Source organism: Phocoena phocoena, chromosome 2, assembly GCF_963924675.1.
Source record: "Phocoena phocoena chromosome 2, mPhoPho1.1, whole genome shotgun sequence".
In the NCBI taxonomy this organism is placed as follows: domain Eukaryota; kingdom Metazoa; phylum Chordata; class Mammalia; order Artiodactyla; family Phocoenidae; genus Phocoena; species Phocoena phocoena.
The window spans coordinates 19,432,148-19,444,796 of NC_089220.1; the positions used below are offsets into that span (position 1 = coordinate 19,432,148).

General features: G+C 35.1%; 1 pseudogene; it reads left to right on the top strand.

The window, feature by feature from the left end:
* Positions 1 to 317: 317 nt before the first annotated feature.
* LOC136119128 (large ribosomal subunit protein eL33 pseudogene) lies at positions 318 to 644 on the top strand (annotated as a pseudogene).
* Positions 645 to 12,649: the final 12,005 nt, after the last annotated feature.

The window sequence follows — 12,649 nt, forward strand, 5'->3', positions numbered from 1 at the left end:
ACTGTACTGCAGGAATTAAGATGGGTGAAACTGTCACCCAGGGGTTAGGGAACATCAACCAGTCTATTTATATCTCAAAATTAGATAATTTTTGTAATGCATGGGTATTATCTATGATCCCTTCCATGAATGGTCTTGTGATCAATGAAGTGGAGAGACCTCAGGATAAACCAACTGGCAGAGCAGACCTCTGGACACTTAGGGGAGAAATTGGAAACTGTAGCAAAGCTAAATTTTTGAGAAATTTTAAAAGACAATATGGAGCTATTTGGAGCCTGTGGGGGTCTGCTGGGAACAAGACTTCTAAAACGACAAATATGTCTGAAAGGCTGTGGTCCAAGGCCATTTTTGTCGGCTATAAGCAGGGTCTCTGGAACCAGAGGAAGCACACAGCTCTTCTTAAAACTGAAGGTATTTATACTAGAGATGAAACTGACTTCTATCTAGGCAAGAGATACGCTTAGTGTACAAAGAATAACACAGTAACTCCTGATGGAAAACCTAACAAAACCAGAATAATCTGGGGAAACGTAACTCACGCTCATGGAAACAGTGGCATGGTTTGTGCAAACTTCTGAAGCAACCTTCCTGCTAAGTCCATTGGACACAGAATCTGCGTGATGCTGTACCCTTCAAGGATTTAAACTTATTGAAAAGTACATAAATAAAAGTGTAGTTTGGTAAAAAAAAAAACAAAAACAAAGAGGCAATTTGGAAATATTACTACTCACATATATTTTAAAAAGTTCACAATATCTATCCAATGAAAACATATAGAATTTATAAAGAACTCAGGCTGATTTTTCATGATATGAAAACAGTAAGAATCAATTTGTCAATTAACACTTTAACTTTTAGAATATGGGACATGTAATACTGTCTCCTATATAAAGGCATCCACACTCTTGAACACTAGCACTCAAATAAATATAAACTTAAATTACATTTCCTTAGGAAATTAGGAAAATACAAGTTTCTAAACTACATTATTTGCATTAGTCCTCACATTTTGCATTTTAAACTTAAAAGACTGAGATGTGAGAGGGAGTTTCTTTTATAGTGCTGTTAGAACTCTACTAAGGAAGAAATGGAAGAAGGAAAAAGGGAAATTGAATTTGACCTTGAGATTTTTCGTATTTTTCAAAGTAAAGGATATATTTATGACATTTGTGAAATTACTCTAAAACTTTTCTCGCTTTTGGAATTAAAATAAATTTGTGTCATATGTGTCATTTCTTTATCAGCAAATTTGGAACTTATTATCTCTACTCTTAAAGATTTAGTATTAAAAGAAGATTCATGTCTGAAAACTGTGGCTACTGTTTTACGTATTAAATATGCCAGTATCAGAACTGGAGAGTGAAGTAAATGGAAAATGCCAGTTTCTAGCCAGGAAACTAAAATAAAAGAAGAAAAAAAGTAGCACCAGCATGTAGACCCTTAAATCAGTGCTGTCGGGAATGTGACAGAACACTTTATTCTCTCCTTGGGGCTTTGGTTTGCAGATGCATTTGTGTCAGAAGGTTTCACTTAAGTAAGGAAAGAAGTGAAGCTGGAGCACAAATCAAAAAACAAAGGATTCAGTTTAACAGCTAGAGTTTGAATGAATGAGAAAAGTTCTGGTCTATCTTTCATTAGATTCATCACTTAGTTATGATTTCTCTTTATCTGAGGGGTCATGTTTAACCCTCTGGACATTTTTAAACTATATTCCTTAAAATATAATTAAAAAATCCTGTTTCAATCATGGTGAAAACAAATATATTTCTCCAGAATCCACTTAATGTGGTTAAGCACAATCTCCCATTAAACGTTCCAAAATCAAAATTAATGGAATTGACATACTTTTAGAGATATCTTCCAAATCACTTTGCCTTTATCATATCAGAAAGGCATTTACCTCCACATATTATGTGTGTATATTATATATATATATATATGCATGTATATGTATATAAAATTCAAGACCAACAAGCTATAGTGTTTAAGGGGGATTTTAAATTTTTAGAACTTAGGGTAGTCACGAAACCTTGCCAGAAACTCAAAATAGTGAATATAGTTTATGATCACAGTGAAACACACCACAATTCACTTAAAATGGAAGGAATTCCAGTGCTCTGCCACAGAGGGAACAGAATTCAATACACACAAAAAAAAACACACCCAAACTATCTCATATTTAATAACAAGAAGTCAGTTTTGAAATGCTTCACATGTGGCAGTTTTGACCCCTTGGCCACAAGTTTCTCCATTTCTGTATTCATAACTTACTTTCCTTCACTATTTCTACACTCATCTTCCTTTTCTCTTCGCTTGCCAAGTACCATTATCTTTTTCCCCTGCATTCCTAACATTTTTGTTCTGAAGATTGGTTTCTTGTTTACTTTGCCTAGGCTACACATTCCAGTGAAAAATATCAAAATGTAGTGGCAAACACACTCTAAAAAAATTCTATTTATAAAGAGATATTTTTATTCTCTTATCTTTCTCTTTTATTTTAACATGTTTTTCTTCTTATTTTACTGGGTCATAGAATTTAAAATACATAGGGTATTTGCCCAAGAGATATTTGTTGGGCAATCATATATCTATAATCATATTTTGTGGATATATATATATATATATATCCACAAAATTCCTTTGACAGAGGAGAGGATTTGAGAAAGTGTGAGTACATGAAGTAAACCTTTTTCTTTGAAAAGCCTCCCACTTTAATTTACAAAATTATCTCCTCCTTCTGGGTTAGATAAATAAATCTCATGCTCAAAATAATTTTTTTAAAAAGTCAGTTTCATATATTTAAAAACTATCACTGGCTTTAGCCTATGAAAATAATGCAAAATTCTATCTCTTTATCTAGAGAAGTATTTATTCAACATTCCAACATTTGCCAAAAAAAAAAAAATAGCTTCTGGAAAAGCTTTGGGAGGGATACAGAAGGAAGATCTACTACTTATGTGATGGGTGTCTATTTCAGCAAATCATAGTCTTTGCTTAGTGGGAAATTGTATTAGTGCATTCAAGCTGCTACAACAAAAATACTACAGAATGTGTGACTTATAAACAGCAAGAAATTATTGCTCACAGTTCTGGAGGTTGGAGGTCCAAGATCAAGGTGCCAGCATGGTTAGGTTGTGGTAAAGGTCTTCTTCCAGCTACAGACTGCTGACTTCTCACTGTGTCTTCATATGGTAGAAGAGGTCAGGGGGGTGGGTGGGTCTGTAGGATTCTTTTATAAAGACACTAATCCCATTCATGAGGGTTTCACCCTCATAAATTAAGCACCTGCCAAAGCCCTTACCTCCTAATACCATTGCATTGAGCATTAGGATTTCAATATATGAATTTTGGGAGGAACACAAACATTCAGACCATAACATTCCACCCCAGTCATACAAAATTCATATCCTTCTCACATATCACCAACTCAAAAGTTTATGCCCAAAGTTTCATCTAAATATCATCTAAATCAGATACAGATGAGACTCCAGCTGTGAACCTGTGAAATCTAATATGTCGTGTGCTTCTGAAATACAATGCTGGGACAGGCATATTTTTCATTTATATTTCTCCAAAAGGGAGAAATATAAATGAAAAATAAATAATAGGTTCCAAGAAAGTCCAAAATCCTAAGGCCCACAGATCAGGCAATCCTGCATTCTGGACACACAGAGGTAGGGATCCCCCTTTCAAAATACACTGGGTTGGCTCATAGCCCCCATGACTTTGTTGGGCACAGCACACTCCATGGCTTTCATGTGTTGGAGTTCAATGCCTGTGACTCTCTTGGGTTGGAATCTCACACCAGTGGCTCTGCTGATATGAGGTCTTGGGGGCACACTCACCCCAATGGTTCCACTGAGCATTATCCTAGTGGACACTCTCTGCAGTCACCCCACCTGAGTTCAGCACCCCATGGTTCTGGGCAGCTCCATATTTGAAATCTAGATGGAGGTGTAGAAGAAACATCCACACTCATGATAAGTATTTATTTCAGCAAATCATAGTCTTTGCCTAGTGGGAAACATACTAAGAACAGTTCCTCACTTCAAGGCATTTAAAATACAGTTTGAGAGAAGAGATAGCAAAGTGAAAAATTTTTAATTATAAGTTAAATGTAACATCAATATAACAATGAAATAATTGTTCTAATGGTGTGCATAATTAATATTTTAAAATTGTCCAGAAAATGATTGCTGTGGAAATCCAAAAGGAGCAAGAACCTTGGTCTGAGAACATTAGAGAAATTTCTGAGAGTAGGTAAGATTTAAGTTGGGTGACAAAGAGTAAGTCAGATTTGAACAAAGTCTAAACGTTCAGAGAGAACAAAGATTAGCAATAATAAAGTATTCCACTAGCAACTTGATTGCCTGAAATAGAATTAATAGAGTTGACCTGGGGACAGAGAAAGAGATGATGATTTTAAAAATAAATACTAACTGAAGTTAAATTTTGCTTGCAGCATACTCATGGTGTGGAAAATCTTTTGCATTTTTCTGTGACTTCTGTACATCCAACTTAATATGATTAATTAATGGCTAATGCCTTTCTTTTATTGAAGACTTAACATTGAAGAAAGGTATTAAAAGGAAGAAAAAACAACATGTGGATAGAAGAGGATAACAACTTTATATAGATAACTGTATTAGTTATCTAATAACAGCTTTGTTTATTATGACCATCTATATAAAATCCTAGTCTCATGTAAAATCATATTAATTTAAATAAAATTTATATAAGCAGTCTTAGCTCATGATTCACATAAAAATATTGGATTCCCATATACCAGTAATTACCAACTAGAAAATGTAAAATTTTTAAAAATCCTACTCCCAATAGCACAAGAGCATAATGTTACTAGAAATACAAATAACCATACTGTAAATTCTTGGCAAAAAAATATAAAATATTATTAAAGGATAAAAAAGAGATGTGAATAAATGAAGAGATATAACATGATAATGAGCTGTAAAAGTGTCTTTTCTACCGGAATTAATCTATAAATTCAAAACAATTGCAATAAAAAGAACACATTATTTTTCTTGGGACTCAGTAAGACATTCCTCAAATTCATATAAAAATGCAAAGTGCCAAAAGTAGTCAAGATAATGTTGAGAAAGAATAAGCAACTGTTTCGGGGTTCGTATGTATCAAAACTCAAACTAATGAACATTGTAATTAAGGCAGTGCAGTTCTGGCACTTGAGACCAACGGAGTAATGGGGTCCATATTAGAGTTGGAAATAGATTCATACAGATGTGCACCTTGATATGACAAAGGTACTATTGCAAATACCTGTGGAATTAATGAATTGTTTAATATATTGGCGTCCCCCTTTCATAACAAACAAAATAAGTTCTAGAGTAGGACTTTTCCAGGTGGAAAATTCCAATACAAAGTAGTTATTTTCTTCTCTCTTCTAGAAAAGCACTCCGCACCAAGGAGAAGAAGAAAAGAAACACAAACACACACACACACACACACACTCACACACACATATATTGCATCTTTGAGAAAATTAGAAAATACAAAAATATAGAAAGTACCTATCGGTATGTAGAAAGGGGCCATTGGGCAGGGTCATGGAAGGAAGAGAGTAGAGAACACACCCATTACAGAATTCAGGGTTGGCAAAGTATACTTTTCTATAGGTCCAGAAAAGGGGTATAGCCTGATGGTCAAAAACAAAATTCCTGTCTTTGACCTTCTTTACAATGAATGCATGACGCAGGAGCTGACATTAGGAATTTCCCAGGTCAACTGTGGTTTCAAGAAACATTTTCTACAGCATATTTTACAAAGTTGTTCCAAGATACCATGCTCTATAGAGCAATTCTTACCCAGGTCTCACAACCCACTGATGTGCCATGTAACGGTGCGGTAAAGTACACATGATTTGTTACTAAAAAATAAAAAATTCCAAATTCCGTATCGTTTCTTAAATAAAGATGAATCGAGATTATTTCTAGTTATATTTCTCTCTCACTGGATATTGACCTGGCTTCAGCCGGTACACTTCGTGTAAGTTTTGTCAGTCTTGTGTGTTCAGAGCAGAACAAATGGATTGAAAATCAATGCCCAGGGTTAGTTCTCCTTTTATGTTAAACTTATTAATGTCAGATGTGCTGTTACAGACCTGCATTTTGACAATGTTCTACACCAGAATATACCAAAATATATAAGTGGGCTGTAATCTTTTTTTTTCTCTAAGAACCTGCCTTGGAGGAGAGAACTTCTGAGAACCCTGGGAAGCTTCCCTTGTGCTCAGATGCTTTTTGTTCCGACATCTGCTGGCCAGAGGTTCAGCAGGGAAGCAGAGGATGTGTGTTTCTAGTATATTGCAAGAACATCCAACTGGACCAAAAGTAAAAATTACTGAAGAAAGAATTTTTTCCTCTTCTTCTTTTATTTCCATGTTCATGGCCTCATGGCATTTCCCCTTGGGAAAAGAGAGGCAACAGTTGAAAACCTACCAGGCAAAGACTCATTTCTACAAAATATTTCCCTGTCAACACCTTAATTCCAGCAGAGACTGTTCCTGCTCCTCAAATTAGTACCAGAGTTTGTAAGACAAACCTAATAGTGGGACACAAGGGCTACACACCTGAAAGGAAACCTTTGTCTTTTCTCAAAAAAAAAAAAAATAAAGGAATCAGGAATATTTTTATTACATCTCGCAGAGTTCCTTTGACTGGTTTATTGCTCACTTTTTTTCCATTGCTCCATAAAGGGTGAGAGAGAATGCTGAGTGGTGAAGGCTGGGGGAAGCATTAATCTTTTATATACATTCTAAGTTGTTGCTTTATCTGACAAAATGTTTCCTTCTGGGGAGGAGAGTGTTTGCATATTTCCAGATCTCCATTTTTTTTTTTTTTTTTTTGCGGTATGCAGGCCTCTCACTGTTGTGGCCTCTCCCATTGTGGAGCACAGGCTCCGGACGCGCAGGCTTAGTGGCCATGGCTCACGGGCCCAGCCGCTCCACGGCATATGGGATCCTCCCGGACTGGGGCACGAACCCATGTCCCCTGCATCAGCAGGTGGACTCTCAACCACTGCGCCGCCAGGGAAGCCTTCCTTTTTGTCTTTAATGAGGAAAGCACTAATGGATCACAGAACATTCTCTGTCTACTTGTAACTTTGTTTGCTTGTTTCTTTTTTCTGCGCTTGGTCTTGTTTTATGATCGGATGTTGTATGAAGAGCTTTTTATTTCATAAAGTAGTACCATTAGGAATCAACATAGCGGTGCCATGTTCTTCTTAAAAAATAGAATATATACCTTTTAAAAAAGAAGATTCCTACTGACTATCAATGAAGCATACTTTTTTCCTAGACTTTTACATTTATATATTTATCCCATAGATAATATTGATCAGTTACTATATGATAGGCCATAAACTGCAATATGTGAGAAGACATTTTTGCTATTTAAGTGCTTAATACCTTAGCAATGAGGGAAATAAAAATGTATATCCCTGTAAAGTCAAAATGATAAGTGTGAAATAGGTGATAAAAATGAGAAGGGATAATGGTGAAGATTCAGATTTCAGAAGATGACATTTCATCTGGGTGGATGTGGTTAAAGCATACCAACTGCTTGAGGATATAATGAATTTTTGTAAGAGAAATTGATAGAAATCAAGTTGATAAAAATTGGTAGAAATCTGGAAACAAGTTCAAAATTAAATCATTTATAGCAAAATATTAGCAATAATACTTAAGAACACTCTAAATAATACATTATGTCCCTAGCATACTTTATTTTAGTTTTTTCAATTTTTATTTATTTTTGGCTGCTTTGGGTCTTTGTTGCAGCATTCGAGCTTTCTCTAGTTGCAGCGAGAGGGGCCACTCTTTGCTGCAGTGTGCAGGCCTCTCCCTGCGGTGGCCTCTCCTGTTGCAGAGCATGGGCTCTAGGCACTTGGACTTCCGCAGTTGTGGCACTCAGGCTCAGTAGTTGTGGCTCACGGGCTCGAGTGCAGGCTCAGCAGCTGTGGTGCATGGACTTAGTTGCTCCGCAGCATGTGGGATCTTCCCAGACGAGGGCTTGAGCCCCTGTCCCCTGCATTGGCAGGCAGATTCTTAACCACTGTGCCACCAGGGGAGCCCTGTCCCATACTTTATAGCTTATAAAAGATTTTTAGTTTCTTTTATCTCTAAGTATTCAGAGACCATAGACAGCACTGCTAAAGCCTTTCTTCTCATCCTCCGTCCACCATAGAGGTGTGGGAAAGACACTTATTCAGTTTCTCTGGCAACTAGGAATGGCTGTGGGACCCAGTTCTCACCCATGAGAGATGAACTCAAGTCTGCTGGTATGAAAGAGAAGAGAAAACATTGCCTTTCCTGATAAAAAGAGACAGGTATAACTGCATCTTGCCTTACTTTCTTTTTTTTCCCCTCAGATGTGAACACAATGCTTGATGCTAAAGTAGTCACCCTATAAGAATGAGAGAAAATGCAAGAGATCTTAGAGCCCCCAAGCCTGACAGAGACAAGCTTCTGAACCAATGGGAGCAGCAGACTGTTCGTAGGTGAGCAAATTGATTTAAATTATTATAAGTTATATACTGTATTTCAGAGGAATAAATCTCATTTGGTGCGTGTGTGTTGGGAGAGGGAGAGGATTTTGCCCCCAAAGGACATTTGGTAATATATGGAGACATTTGTGGTTGTTATAACTAAGAAGTACTGGCATCTGGTGAGTAGAGTCCAACAATGCTGGTAAACATCCCACACAGCCCTCACAACCAAGGACCATCGGACCCCAAAGTTCAGTAGTTCCAAGGTGGAGAAACTTTGATTTAAAAAGTTATCTGAAACCAATACTGTGGTCTGAATGTCTGTGCCCACCCTGCCCCTTGCAAAAAAAGTTCATGTGTTAAAATCCTAACCCCACACATGATGGTATTAGGAGGTGGGGACTGGTATCTATAGAAACCCCCCAGAGATCCCTTTGTCTTCCACTATGTGAGGACAGAGCAAGAAGGCCCTATCTATGAACAAGGGAGACTTTATCAACCACCACACTGCATCTGCTAGCACCTTGATTTCGAACATCCCAGCCTCTAGAATGTGTGAGAAATAAGTTTCGTTGTTTATGAGCCACCCAGTCTGTGGTATTTTGTTACAGCAGCCTGAATCGACTCAGACGGCCAGTTAGCCAAACATCCCCAATTGATATTCAGAGCAATTCTTCATTTTACCTACAAAGAATGGCCGGTATGTTTTCATGTTGGCCTGTACTTACTAAACCATGATCCGATCAGTCCCTTCTATTACACTTTTCCATAGCTGTACTATTTCTATTTAACACCTGCTGCTTGTAACATTCAGGGTTATAAAAGTTTGTAATTCTCTGTTTGTGTCAACTTACTTGACAGCATGAATACTCCAACTGCCCTGGGCTGTGAGCGCCCACTGCAGTGTTCAACCTGCCCTAAGCAGTAGTTCCAGGAAACTTACTGAATGAATGAAGGTTTGGGTTCTGAATTCCTAGGAATTAAAAAAAAAAAAAAAAAATATATATATATATATATATATATATATATATATATATATATATATATACTTGATGTGCCTTAAACATAAAAATACACTTATTGGATTTTGATAAGAGAAATGATTATCCTCTGTTGCGTAGTTCATGGAATTATGAGTGAATTTTGTTCCCCCTGAACTTAAATTTAAACTTTTCCATAGTAATGGCTGAGTCAAAATACTATACTGTTTTTTCTTATTCTTCTATTGTTGAAAGTAACTACATATAATAAAAGAAACAATTCTTGTCAGATGATGCTCTTATACAGTAACTCTAAAAACAATCAAGATTTTATATATATTTTTTCACTTAGATTATAATAATGACTTTTTAGTTTGCACATTTTAGAAACATTTTACACTATACTTAATAATCTGTTTGCTAGGTACTTTCTTAGAATATTTTTACAAAACTAAGCATTCAAGAAATGGGTGAAAATAGGAATTTTGTATATCAATTAATCAGATTGAAAATTAGTTGAAACATGGAGATTAATATTCACTCATCTTTAGAATAAAAGTATAAATATATTACATAAGTATATTTATATAAATATAGTGGTTATTTTATCAGAGTATAATGTAATAGTAAATGACATAGAATTATAATATATTATAATAATAAAAATTAGTTGCTTTTTGGAGCACTTACTTTGTGGCTGGTACTTTCTAAGCACTCTGCTGGGTTATATTGTTTACTCCTCACAACAGCCTTCAGATTAATATACTTCGAATATGCCCAATTTTCAGATGAAGAAATATTAATGAAACTCACCTAAGACAATATAGGTAGTTAGTGATAGAGTCAGTATATATACTCTCTTTACAACTAAAATATTATGTGACAAAATATATGAAACATAAAAAGCAGAAATAATCTGCTTGTAATCAGGTGAGAAGAGTTGGCCCCAGGTACATGTGGCTTCTGGTTTGCTTCCCCAAGCCAAAATCATCTGCAATTTGAGTGCCATTTTTCCTGATAAAATGTATTATTATTGTGTATATATATATATATATATATATATATATATATATATATATATATATACCAGTAGCCACATGTTACAGTTTATTTATCTATTACTAAGTATATATAATAAATACAAGCACTTTTGCATTTACTCATTTTAATAATGTGAATGCTACACCTTTGACTCCGAAAAAACATATCAAAATGGTAAGAATTTTGAACTTGGATTCACCATGTCTGCATATGAATTTTGACTCTGTCATTCACTGGCTAGCTGAGGCTATGAGACTATGTCACCTTCCTGAGACTGCTTATCTATAAAATGTGGCAATTGACCCCCTCCTAAATTATTTGTGTTATTTGCAGGTGAAGACCCTAGTACATTGTCAGAGACGTAGTTGCTAATCAATAAATGGCCATTATTTTATTACCCTTTCAGTCAGTTAATAAATATTAATACATATTAACGTTTGGTTTCAGCATGGCATTTACATTACCTTTACTATATTTTACTTATTTCAAAATTTTACTACATAATAGCTCTTACTCATGAGGTCATACATTTAATTACATGACCCATCATTTACCCAATGCACATGTCAGAAGTATTAGTGCACTTATAGAAGTATTTACCAAATTCTCAGCTCATCTGCAGTTGACTATTTTGACTTTGAAAGAGAAAATGTAAGCTGCTTGGATGTTTACATTACTGATATTTACTACTATAATTATTATGTTTACTAAAATAAGATGGTCCTTTTCCAAAAGATATTTAGATCTTTCAAACTGCATTCTATGTAGTACAGATTTTCTAAATGTTTTGGATGAGAAAATCATATAAAACCAAAATGTGTAATAATCTTTACAATTAATTATTTTGAGATATGAATTTATTGCATGAAATAATCTTATAAAGTTGGCTATACCTTATTTACTCTAAAATGTGGACTACAAGGTAATTATGTTAGGTAAATATAACAGTTCATTTAGTTTAAATATGTGACTAATGAGACAAACTCACAGGTTTAATTGCATTAAAGCTCAATCAGCTTTGCTTTGCTCCATGGAAACAGATTTCACTCCAAACTCTAGCTACCCTCATCACAAATCAATGAAAATAATCATAAGAAATTGCAAGACACTGAAGCATTTGAACAAAGTTCATCATCACAACTAAGTAAAGTCTTCTGAACGGCAAGTCAATAATACCATTAAAATAATACACAAAACTTACAGTTTTAAAAAACATATAAATAAATTTAAAGTTTTATTTTTTTAAACTAGGGTGCTCATAAAAGATTTCCTTTCTAGTATGATACCATAAATAGATATGGAGCTTCTTATTACACATGTTTGAAACGTGAGCGACTGTGCCTAGCATTCAAAGTCCACTCTGAACTGAAACTCTATATTTCAAAGTCTTTTCTCTCATTCTTCCTATTATGTCTCCTTCATGACCATCCGTGAACATGTCATACTTGTTGTGGCTTTATTCTTTATTTGACCCTCTTGTTTTGTCACTTTCCTTCCCTATCACAGCTCATAGTCTTTACTTTTTAATACATAGCTAATAAAAATATCTGTGAAAAGCATATATGCAATGGCACTATACTTTAAAAAACACCATTAGATAAATTAAAGTAAGTTGCTCCTCAGAATAACCCAATGCATAAGTAGCATGGTTAGATGGAACTGATTTAAAGCATGAAGAAATTAAAATTCAATAATGTTAATTGATTTTGTCACACTGAAAGTTAATAACAGGGTCTTTAAGATCACCATGATTCTATTTCTGTGCCTTCTCCCAAACGTCACACTCAACTACTAAATGGTCTTTACAACTGGGACTTCTTAAATCTCTCATGTTGTACAAGACCTCTGCTTCTTGCCTTTCAAGTTCTCTATGGTCTTCGTGTCATTTCCCTTGGAAATAGATGTAAAGAGGATCCTCTTGAGCATTGTCTATTAGATCCTTATATAAGGTACAGCCAAGAAAAGGCCTTGACCTATCTCTAGTTTGTTTCTTCTACTATCAAGAATTCTCATGTATGCCAAGTAGTTGTTCTTTTACTCATAGACCAACACTTCTCATATAGTACATTATTTCCAAGTTCAGTAAGATTTTATCCCGCTATAGCTAT